Here is a 9,540-nt window from a genome sequence, read left to right as displayed (position 1 = left end):
CATTTATAATTTGCACAGTACAGGAAAATATTGAAGATATACACCTGTTTAACTTTAACAGAAAATACAGATAAATGCAGACTCTCATACCTTATTTCTGCATATAGAGAGGAAATCTACTAAATGATAAATGGGAATGTAAAAAAACACACACACACAAAAAAAACCGCACTCTCCAAAAAAGTCCCTAATGTATTCTCTCTGATTTGGGCCTCTGGGGATCAGATATATTATCCTTTTAAAGACCATCTGGAAAAGTTTCTTTGCTTTGGAAAATTAATGTTTGGATGATAAAAAGTAAATCAACCAACTAAATTTAGGTTTTTTTGACAGGAAAGAAATGAAAGCAGAGACCCTCATCTTTAGCATGTGTGAAAATGAAGAGATGACAATCTTAAATTTATAAAGCAGAATCTGTAAAGGTTCTACCTATTCTCATGTTTTGTGGATTGACTATATACCACAATTATTTTCAAGAACAGCAGCAGGAAGTAAAAAGAAGAGACAGGAAGCAAGGTTCTGCATTTTGAGCAGCTTTTTTTAGACAGGAGAAAAATCTTACACAGGCTGTGAACAGAAAGAGACTCGGTGAGGGAAGCAGATCACATGATGGAAAACGCAGAGAATTTTAAATGTCAGTGCAAATGACAGCAGCCACTTGGGCCCCAAGAGCCTCAGTGGGTAAACAAGACCTCTCTATACACCCACTTCCCTGCTTATATTAATTAATATTGAGTCACTCTGAAGTGGGATGCATATGCTGCCTTGCTGCTCCCAATGCCCTCCAGTGGGGCAATCTCGAATGAGAAGCCTCAATAAAGCCAATTTCACATTCCTAACCCAAGAAAAATGCTTTTCGGCTTCCGTGTACCAATATGCCCAAATAAAAGAGGCTGATGGAATGATAAACACACATGCTTTTATAAACAAGGTCAGAATGGAGACATGGGGTTCTGGGTTGGTTGGGTGTGCATAATTGTAAAAAAGTCACTATATACTTGTAGGAGAAACAATATTCTTTGGCACTTGGATGTTGTCTTCTCTGATCTTGACCCTTTAAGTAAGTAAAGCTGGACAAGCTGTCACACTCATTTTGGGGACCTCTCAAAAGCCCAAATATAAGAAGTAGCCCCTGCATCCCTGCTCTACCCTTCCCATCTCCAAGAAGCCTTCCAATCACCTGAGTCCCACAAGCTCCTCTGCTGTGCTCCCTGCTCCTCAGATCTCCTTGGCTATATGCCTCATATTTCCTCAGCACGGCCTCATTTTGATGACTCAATTGTACCCATTTCTCCAGTTGATTGATTCAGCTGATCCCATTTAATTTTCAATTTTGTACACTCTTTGGCTTTCAATGTCCCTGAAATTCCAGATAAAGCACAGACTCTGTGGATCAGTGCAAACTAGGACTGTTCCCCAGCCTTTCAGTCAGGGAAAAGGATTCAGGTAGGAACGTCCATCTCCTAAGTGGTGAAGGGTTTGTAGTTATTCATTTACATATTTTTGTATCAGCTACAGATCCACTGGATCACATCCCTTATTCCTTGAAAAATTTAATCCTTGGTTCACTATAGATCTTTCCAAAACCCCTCCTGTCATCATGTTTGGTGATTTCAGTATCCACTAGATATCTATCCAGTGATACCCTGGTTCCTCACTCCTTGAACTTTTCTGCCCCCGAAACCTTGTTCTTGATCTAAAACCTCAGCACCTCCTCCCATGACCAAATCATGGCATTACCATAACTGCACCTCTCCATTAGCCTCTATTTTAATCATTCTACTTTATCCATGCTTCTATCTAAACCCAAGCCTCCATTTTTGTACTAGACCCCATTTTCCATGCTTAGTTAAGAACTCCTCCCATGATGTTTCTCTCTATTCCCTGAAGCCTCCATTTTGCCCTCTCTTTTAGATCATTTCTATCAATAGTCACATGCTGCAATAGCTCCCACTTTAAAGGAAGCTTCTCGCTAGCCCCTCCTCTACCAGCTTTATAAAATAGCAAAACCTCTCTCTCCCTGTCACATCCTATTTCATTTTTCCCCGTAGTGCTTATTATTACCATGGAGAAAAAAGCATTCATTTGTTTATCTTCTAGACGTCCTAACTAGAATGTAAATTTCATAGTGGGAGACTGTCTGTTTTGTTACATTAAATACATATAGTGCCTAGACCTAGGACATAAAAGGCACTCAGTTAAAAAGTAACAATGAATAATGAATGAATGAATCAATCAATCAATCATTCATTCATGCTAGATTCAGGCATTTTCATGAGTTCCTCATCAGTAACAACTACTAGAGATCAAGGTTATTCCCTCTTACATCTCCACTTCTACATTGTCTTAAGATGTCTTGATCAAGGTCACTTACTATCTTTTACCTCCCTCTGTAGCATGTCAGACTGAAAAAACCTGTTTCCTGGACCACTAATTCTTCTAAGCATCATTCATAATATATTTCTTTTTCCCCATAGTTCTCATTGACAATCTTTCTCTGTTTTGTTTCACATTTGAAACCCAATTCACATCATGACTGCTTGTGTTTCAATCATATTCACATGATTACATATCAATAGACAATATCAGAAACCATCCCCGATCATACAACTCAACAGTGGAAAACTACCATCACTAAGTATGGGAGGAATAAAGGGAGTGCTGTGATTCAAAAGTTACTTGAGTATTACTGTATTTCCACTTATGTCTACAAGGATAATAACTTCAAGATCATATTAACACCCATTAACTGTAACATCTAGATGAATCTTCTGATGGTCATATCTTATATGACAAATCAACTGCATTGCAGATTGCTAGGCTAGCTAGGTGGGTACATATGTAGAATAGGGAGCACTGGTAATGTTAATTAGGACTTTAGAGAATTCTAACGAGTACAGGATAGAAATGCATGTAATCTAATCTGTGTGGGCCTTTTTCCAAAATCTCCTGCAAGTAGTCTATTATTCAATTATAAATAGTGGTTAATGAGTTTATATGAAACCTTAGGCATTGTTCTATAATAACATGCCTCCACGAACAAGCAAGCACATGAAGCTGATATGTTACTCCATGAGGATATAACATATTACTCATGATAACCCACGCCACTCTTTATCTTCTCTTGAGAAATATAATAGAAATAATATTCTCTTTACTAAAGGTATTTATTCAAGCACTGCCATTGTGAAGTTAATTCCATTTCCACTGATAAGAATCTTGATTTGAAAGGGGAAAGTGGTACTTAAACATTTACAGTATGATTATTTGTACACAATTACAATAGTCCTTAGATATATTTCTGTGAGAGAAAAGCAAGAAAAGCCATGCTGTAGGTTCAAGATGTCAATATTCAATACTCATTGTTATGCTGAAATTAATGCCAAATATAAATCATTTGGAAACCTGATTAAAACTATAAATAGAAAGCAACTATCTAGTATTTTAATCATAATAATCCCTTTAATGCTATCTTTAAAAGGCAGCTAATAAGAAAACTGTAATCTTATGAGGATGACTTATCAAAACCAAAACAAGCTACCTAGCCTCATTTCTGCCCAAAGGCTGCTAATTCCCCCACCAAAAGAGTGCTGCTGCTTATTTGCTTAAGTTAGAATTGTGTATATTTGAGGATATACACAAATATTTGTGTATATATATATTTGTCCCTGGGGTTCTGAGAAAATTTACAAGTTTTTGTTTGTCACTTTGGTGTAACACCAAATATTATATAACCAATACATTTCTCTAAAAGCATATGTTCAAAAAATTTATGATGTAGGCCCGTGCACTTCATGAGCACCAGTTCTGGGCTGGACGATGCAGTTAGTGATCCTTACTTACAGACTACAGGTCTCTAGGATAGGGAAACGTCTTAAAGTAACCAGAGATGTAGCTGCATTCCCTTTCATGTTAAAAATACAGGAACACAGAATAATTCTTGACTGTGTCTGTTTTTGCTCTAGTTTGAGGAATGATATTGACCAAAGGCCAGAATAAGAAACTTCAAAGATTCAAGTGAGCCAGTTAAGAAAGGATAGCTCAAAATCCATGTCTTTCACCATGAGCCCAAATACGATCGTCTTGTCCCTTCCTCCACTATGAAGTCCTGATGACTTACAATTCCAAATATCTGTCTTCTGCCACTTTATTTATAATATGTAGCAAACCACTCTGCATCCCCAAACAGGAACTTCACCCTCTTCTGTTCCACACACTTTCGTTCATGTGAGTCCCAGCTCCTGAAATGTCCTGCACCTTCAGCCTCATAACAAAGTCCTAAATTCCTTAAGGTCTGATTTAATTCTTATTTCTCCTGTGACTGTGAAACTATAAAATGTAGAACAATAATTCTGAAAATCATCTGTCACCAAACTTTTACTGATAAGGACTCAGTAGTTCCAGAAAGCCTGTGTGACTATTCAAGTGTAAGAAGCAGGTATAGGCCGACTCCCAGGCCCTCATCCCCCCTAACTTTTAGTCCATAAAAGTCTATGATTCCTCCATCTCAGCAACCTCCTCTTTCCCCACTCTCTCCTGGCACTGAATGTCCATTGCATTTGTTAGGAAATCAGTATGCACCACAAGGGTTCTCACTCTGTGGTCATAGGTGTGCCCAATACCCTCACCTGGATTGTAAGGTTCTCCCCACAGCATCAGCACAAAGTGGCCCTCAATAGCAGCTGTTCCAAATTATCACAATATGTGCCACAACCAATGCTCTTACTTTCTAATAGATCTGTGAAAGCCATGAACTCACCTGAAGTTATATGTTAGCAACCTGCAAGATGAAATTAGTTTTCTCTTAATCCTTAAACTGTAAAACGCAGGACTTTTTTTTTTTTTTTGATCTGGTACAGAAGGTCCCTGTGAACAGCCCATATTTTGAGCCAAAATTTTAGGAATTCTTTATTATCACATTTTCTTTAAGTTGTCCAGCATTATTATAAGAACCCATATCACCTCCCAACAGGCAACCCTAAAATCTTCATGTCATTCACACACTTCAACATCCCGTTATCATCAGGGACATTACATTCTAAGTGACTTTGGCATGCTTTGACTGCAATGAAAAAATTACTTGAGAGTAAATATAAACAGACCTATTCATAGATATGAAAATGTATAAAAATATGAATGTGAATGTAAATGTGAACATAAATTTTGCATATATACTCATGTATATACCTAAACTGCCTTTCTTTGTTACCAAGTTGGGGTCACTGAACTTATTTTGTAAAGGAACAGATAGTAAATATTTTAGGCTTTGTAGGTCTACAGTGGCAACTACACAAAAGCAGCCATAGCCAAAGTGTAAACAAGTGGTCATGGCTGTGTTCCAATAACACTCTGTAAAAACAGTCAGCAGACTTGACCCTGGCCATAGTTTGCTGACCCTTGTTCTTGACCAGTGATTTCTAAAATGCAGATAGTTCCACACTGGGTATTACAGGGTAAGTTTTACAAATTACAAAAGGCATTTTCAAAAGTGAAATTGGACGGGAAATTTATAGTACGTAGCACTCTGGTAGCATTACTATTATTTTGTTAGGCCTTTTAGCTATTTATATGTATAGGTTTGTGTAACGGGTCATGACATATAATGAATTTCCTCCTACAAGTCATGGTAGTCAAAAAAGTGTGAAAATCACTATTCTAGTCACACTGTTCTGCTCTACTCAAGTATCTGTTCTTGGAGAATAAACCCCTTGGCTCAGTCAATGATTTAAGCAAGCAATTTCAAATGCATAAGTTAAATACTTACAAAAATGATCCTCATTACACTGTTCTGTGCATAAAACCAAGATTATATGAAGACTCCAGGAGAGTAAACATCAGGGCTAGGGGACCAAAGTCAAAGGGACAAAATAAAAATGTGCAGCCAGATTGTTAAACTGAGTGAGGAACCAAGTGATGTTCTGATGTGTGACAGGAAGAATATGGGCGGTAGGTGAAGCATTCATTACAATTCCTTGGAGAGTTCCCATGACTCTGGTGTACTGATGTTGGGCAATCTGATGAGTCTGACCCTCAATCCCCCTTCTCTGACTCAGGTGGTGGAACAAAGTTTTCTGAGGTATCTCACATCTGTTCTACTTTTTACATGGCTGACACTCACAACCACAACTGGACATTTCTGCAGGCCCAGAGGATCTTGTCACCAAAGTAACAGATGTCACCCTTGCTTTCACAGCTATGACATGTGCTGAGGACAATTTCACACACACACAAAAGATTTTATCAAGGAGTAAAACCATTAAGACCTTGTATGGCAGGTGGATAAACACACCTGCTCTAGCCTCTGTTGCTCGCTTCCAGGAAAACCAATTCAAGGAGCTCTGCACCAGAGCCCTTTCCCACCCCTATGCCAGACCCTTGAAACTCTCGCAGATATATTCCTTTCCCTTCCCACTTTCCACCTGCCACACACCCAAAGTTTCAGGAATTCCTATACCCCAGGCGTCAGGTTGACCCAACTCATCTTCTGTGTACACTAAGCTATTCCCCATACACAGAGCTGTTTTCCCATGAATTAACTTTCCCTATCTTCCAAATACATGTGATCTGTCTTTTTCTGACAACTTCATCTTCATCCTTTATTTTGGTGTGCTAGGACAAAGTTTTCATAGTACTACTATTTTCTAAATGGTTCTGGGTCTTATGCTCTTGCTTAAAAATCCTTTTAGGGTAACAGCCTTCACCACAGTCAAGACTAGGGAGCTGGGCTTTTCTCCAGGAGGCTCTGCAAGGTGCACCTTGTTGGTGTTGCTTCCTCCTCTAGCAATGACCACCTGGTGTGGCAGCTGTGCCTCTCTACCCTGCACCTTCAGACTATGGTTCCTTTTGTGTATCCTCTGACACTCTGAGGTTCTACCAGAAGGTTATCCTACAACTCTTTGGCAAGCATGACTTCCTGTTTGGCATTCAAGCTGGAAACTGATTCTTTGACATTATCGAAAGATATCAAAGACACTTCCGGGTTTATATCCAAACCTATCGCATCCAGCTCCAAATCGGGTCAATTATATTATAGCAGAAGACAAATGTATATAGATAGTCAGCACAACCACTATCATCTTCAAACATTTACTATACAACCATTTGCTTATAATATAGCGCAAAACAATTAACCACCATGGATGCTGTCCTCTTGGAAATTATAGCCCAAGATAGGTAAACCATAAAATGCATTCAGGGAATACAAAGGAATGTGTAAGCCAATATATAAATATAATAGTTGAGACAATTCACAATAGGTAGGTGAATATTTTACTCTTATGATTTGTCTGCCCTTGGTTACTACAATTCTCTAAGGAGAAAGACATGTTTGGTTTTTTTTAAGATTTTATTGGGGAATTGGAGGAGGGGAACAGTGCTGGGGAATTGGGGGAAGGGGAACAGACAAATTGCTGTTCTTCAGTCTAGTTGTGGAGGACTTGGGTCGCCCCACTGGCCCAAGTTGGCACCACCATTGCACTCTTCCCGGGCGAGGCAGATCAGTCACCGGCTTCTGGATGGCCGCTCACGGCAGCTTCTGGCACGGCAGTTTCTGGCCGCCGGCCACACATGGCAGCCTATGACAGCCCACTGCAGCAGGGGACTGCAGCCCATACCATCACCAGTGACCCACGGCAGCCCAGCCCCAGGTCGAGCTGCCGTTCACCACCCTAGCTGCAGAGGGCAGCGTCACTGGCCCTCATATGTGGGATCCAAACCGGGACCCTCTGGCATCCCAAGCCAGTTCTTAACCAACGTGCCACTCAGCCATCCCGACAATGTATTTTTTAAAAGTCAAGCACTAAGCTTTGCTTCAAACTTATAACCAGAAGCCGCGATCTCTCCAACTTATTGCTATCTGATATGAAATACAGAGATGAGCTAGGATAACTTAGGGCTTCTACATAGAGTGTTATTTCATCGATCCTGAAACCACCAAAAGGTCCTATTGGTACCAATGGGCAGAAGCAAATGCTCTTAGAAAGGTCCCACAGGGTACCAAATGGGTTTCTCCATGTGCATAAGCAGGCAATGGATCCAAATTCAAAGCTTTGCTAAAACTACCTATTAGTTACTATTTGCTTATTGTTCTTTGTGTCAAGTGTCTAGATTATATTAGTTCCTAAAGACAGCTGGCCTTAACATCCATTTGAGGCACAATTGTAATTGTTATTTTTAGCTGTTTGATTCTGAACAAATAGACAGATGCAAAGATGCTGGCAAAGGCCACACTGGTATCTGTAATAAATCAGTATTCATTGGGATGTGGTTTATGAATAGAAGTTTTTACTGCTGTTTAGGGTAACTTTAAGTCAGTAATGCAAAAATACTCCCAGAACTTGGCTGATTTGGAATCATAAGATTTGAATGGCCTATATGTAGGCAGATTTGGAAGGAGGAAGAGCAACCTTCCACTTCACTATGTTTACATTCTCTGAAAGTATGTTAATAATGCTGTGTTTAAATGACGATCATCTAGCCACATCTGTCATAACCCAGGCTGCCCTGCCAACCATTATCAGACAGTCTAGACAGAGCTAGTAAATCATGGCTTCTGACACGTTTGCCACAGCAGTGTATTCTCTGCAATTAATTCCCCTTAATTTCTGACCAGCATTCATGGTAGACTCTGTACATATTAGTGGTCTTATAGTTACCCACAACATCATTAATAATGTTAGGAGATAGAATTTCTTTCATCTCCAAAAATGAGGGCTGCTTCATTTTTAAAAGGACAAAAACAATATTTAATTGGATAGGTGGTAAATGTGGGGGGGAATAGAATAGGTAGCCAACAAATACAGAAGGTACCCAGGATACCAAAAGATACACAATATATTTTTGGAGAAAGTTGGACATTATCAAAATATATTGATGAAGACAATTTAAAAACAGAGAGAACAATCATTTTCATAGGTAGGAAGATTCAATATCAAAAAGGTATAATTACTCCCTAAATTATCAGAGCAATCTAATCAATGTAATTCAAACAAAATATCAATATGTTTTCATTCCATTTGGCAAGCTACTTTTAAGATTTATTTGAAAGGATAAAGATCAGGAACAGACAAAATATTGAAGATGATCAAGGTAGAGAGATGTGCTCACACAATGTCAATATTGTAAAACAGTGAGTAGGAAGGACAGTGTGTACTTAATCTATTGATAAATAAATAAATATTTTTCCAGTATTTGTGTTTTGGCAAGATCAAGGTGTCTAGTAGCTGCTCTACCATGTTGATATCACTTAAAATCAACATGATGTAACTTGACAATACTTGCTTGTTAATTGACAGTAATTATTTGTTACATGACAACATTTATTCTGAAGACTGATACATTTGCAGCTATTTCTACTACCTTATTTTGTATTTTCTACTTACTGTTCATTTCCGTGCTTCTCTTGTTCTCCTTGTCCTGCCTTTGATTAGGCTGATAAGTTTTTTTCTGTCATGTTATATCTTTGTTTGAAAGGTGAAGTTTCTAATTTTTCCTAATGTGATCTTAAAGTATTAATATACTCTAATTTGTAAATTTTTCTAA

This window comes from Hipposideros armiger, unplaced genomic scaffold (genome assembly GCF_001890085.2).
Source record: "Hipposideros armiger isolate ML-2016 unplaced genomic scaffold, ASM189008v1 scaffold_366, whole genome shotgun sequence".
Taxonomy (NCBI): domain Eukaryota; kingdom Metazoa; phylum Chordata; class Mammalia; order Chiroptera; family Hipposideridae; genus Hipposideros; species Hipposideros armiger.
The sequence above is the reverse complement of the archived record's forward strand: the minus strand, read 5'-3'. Positions refer to the sequence as shown.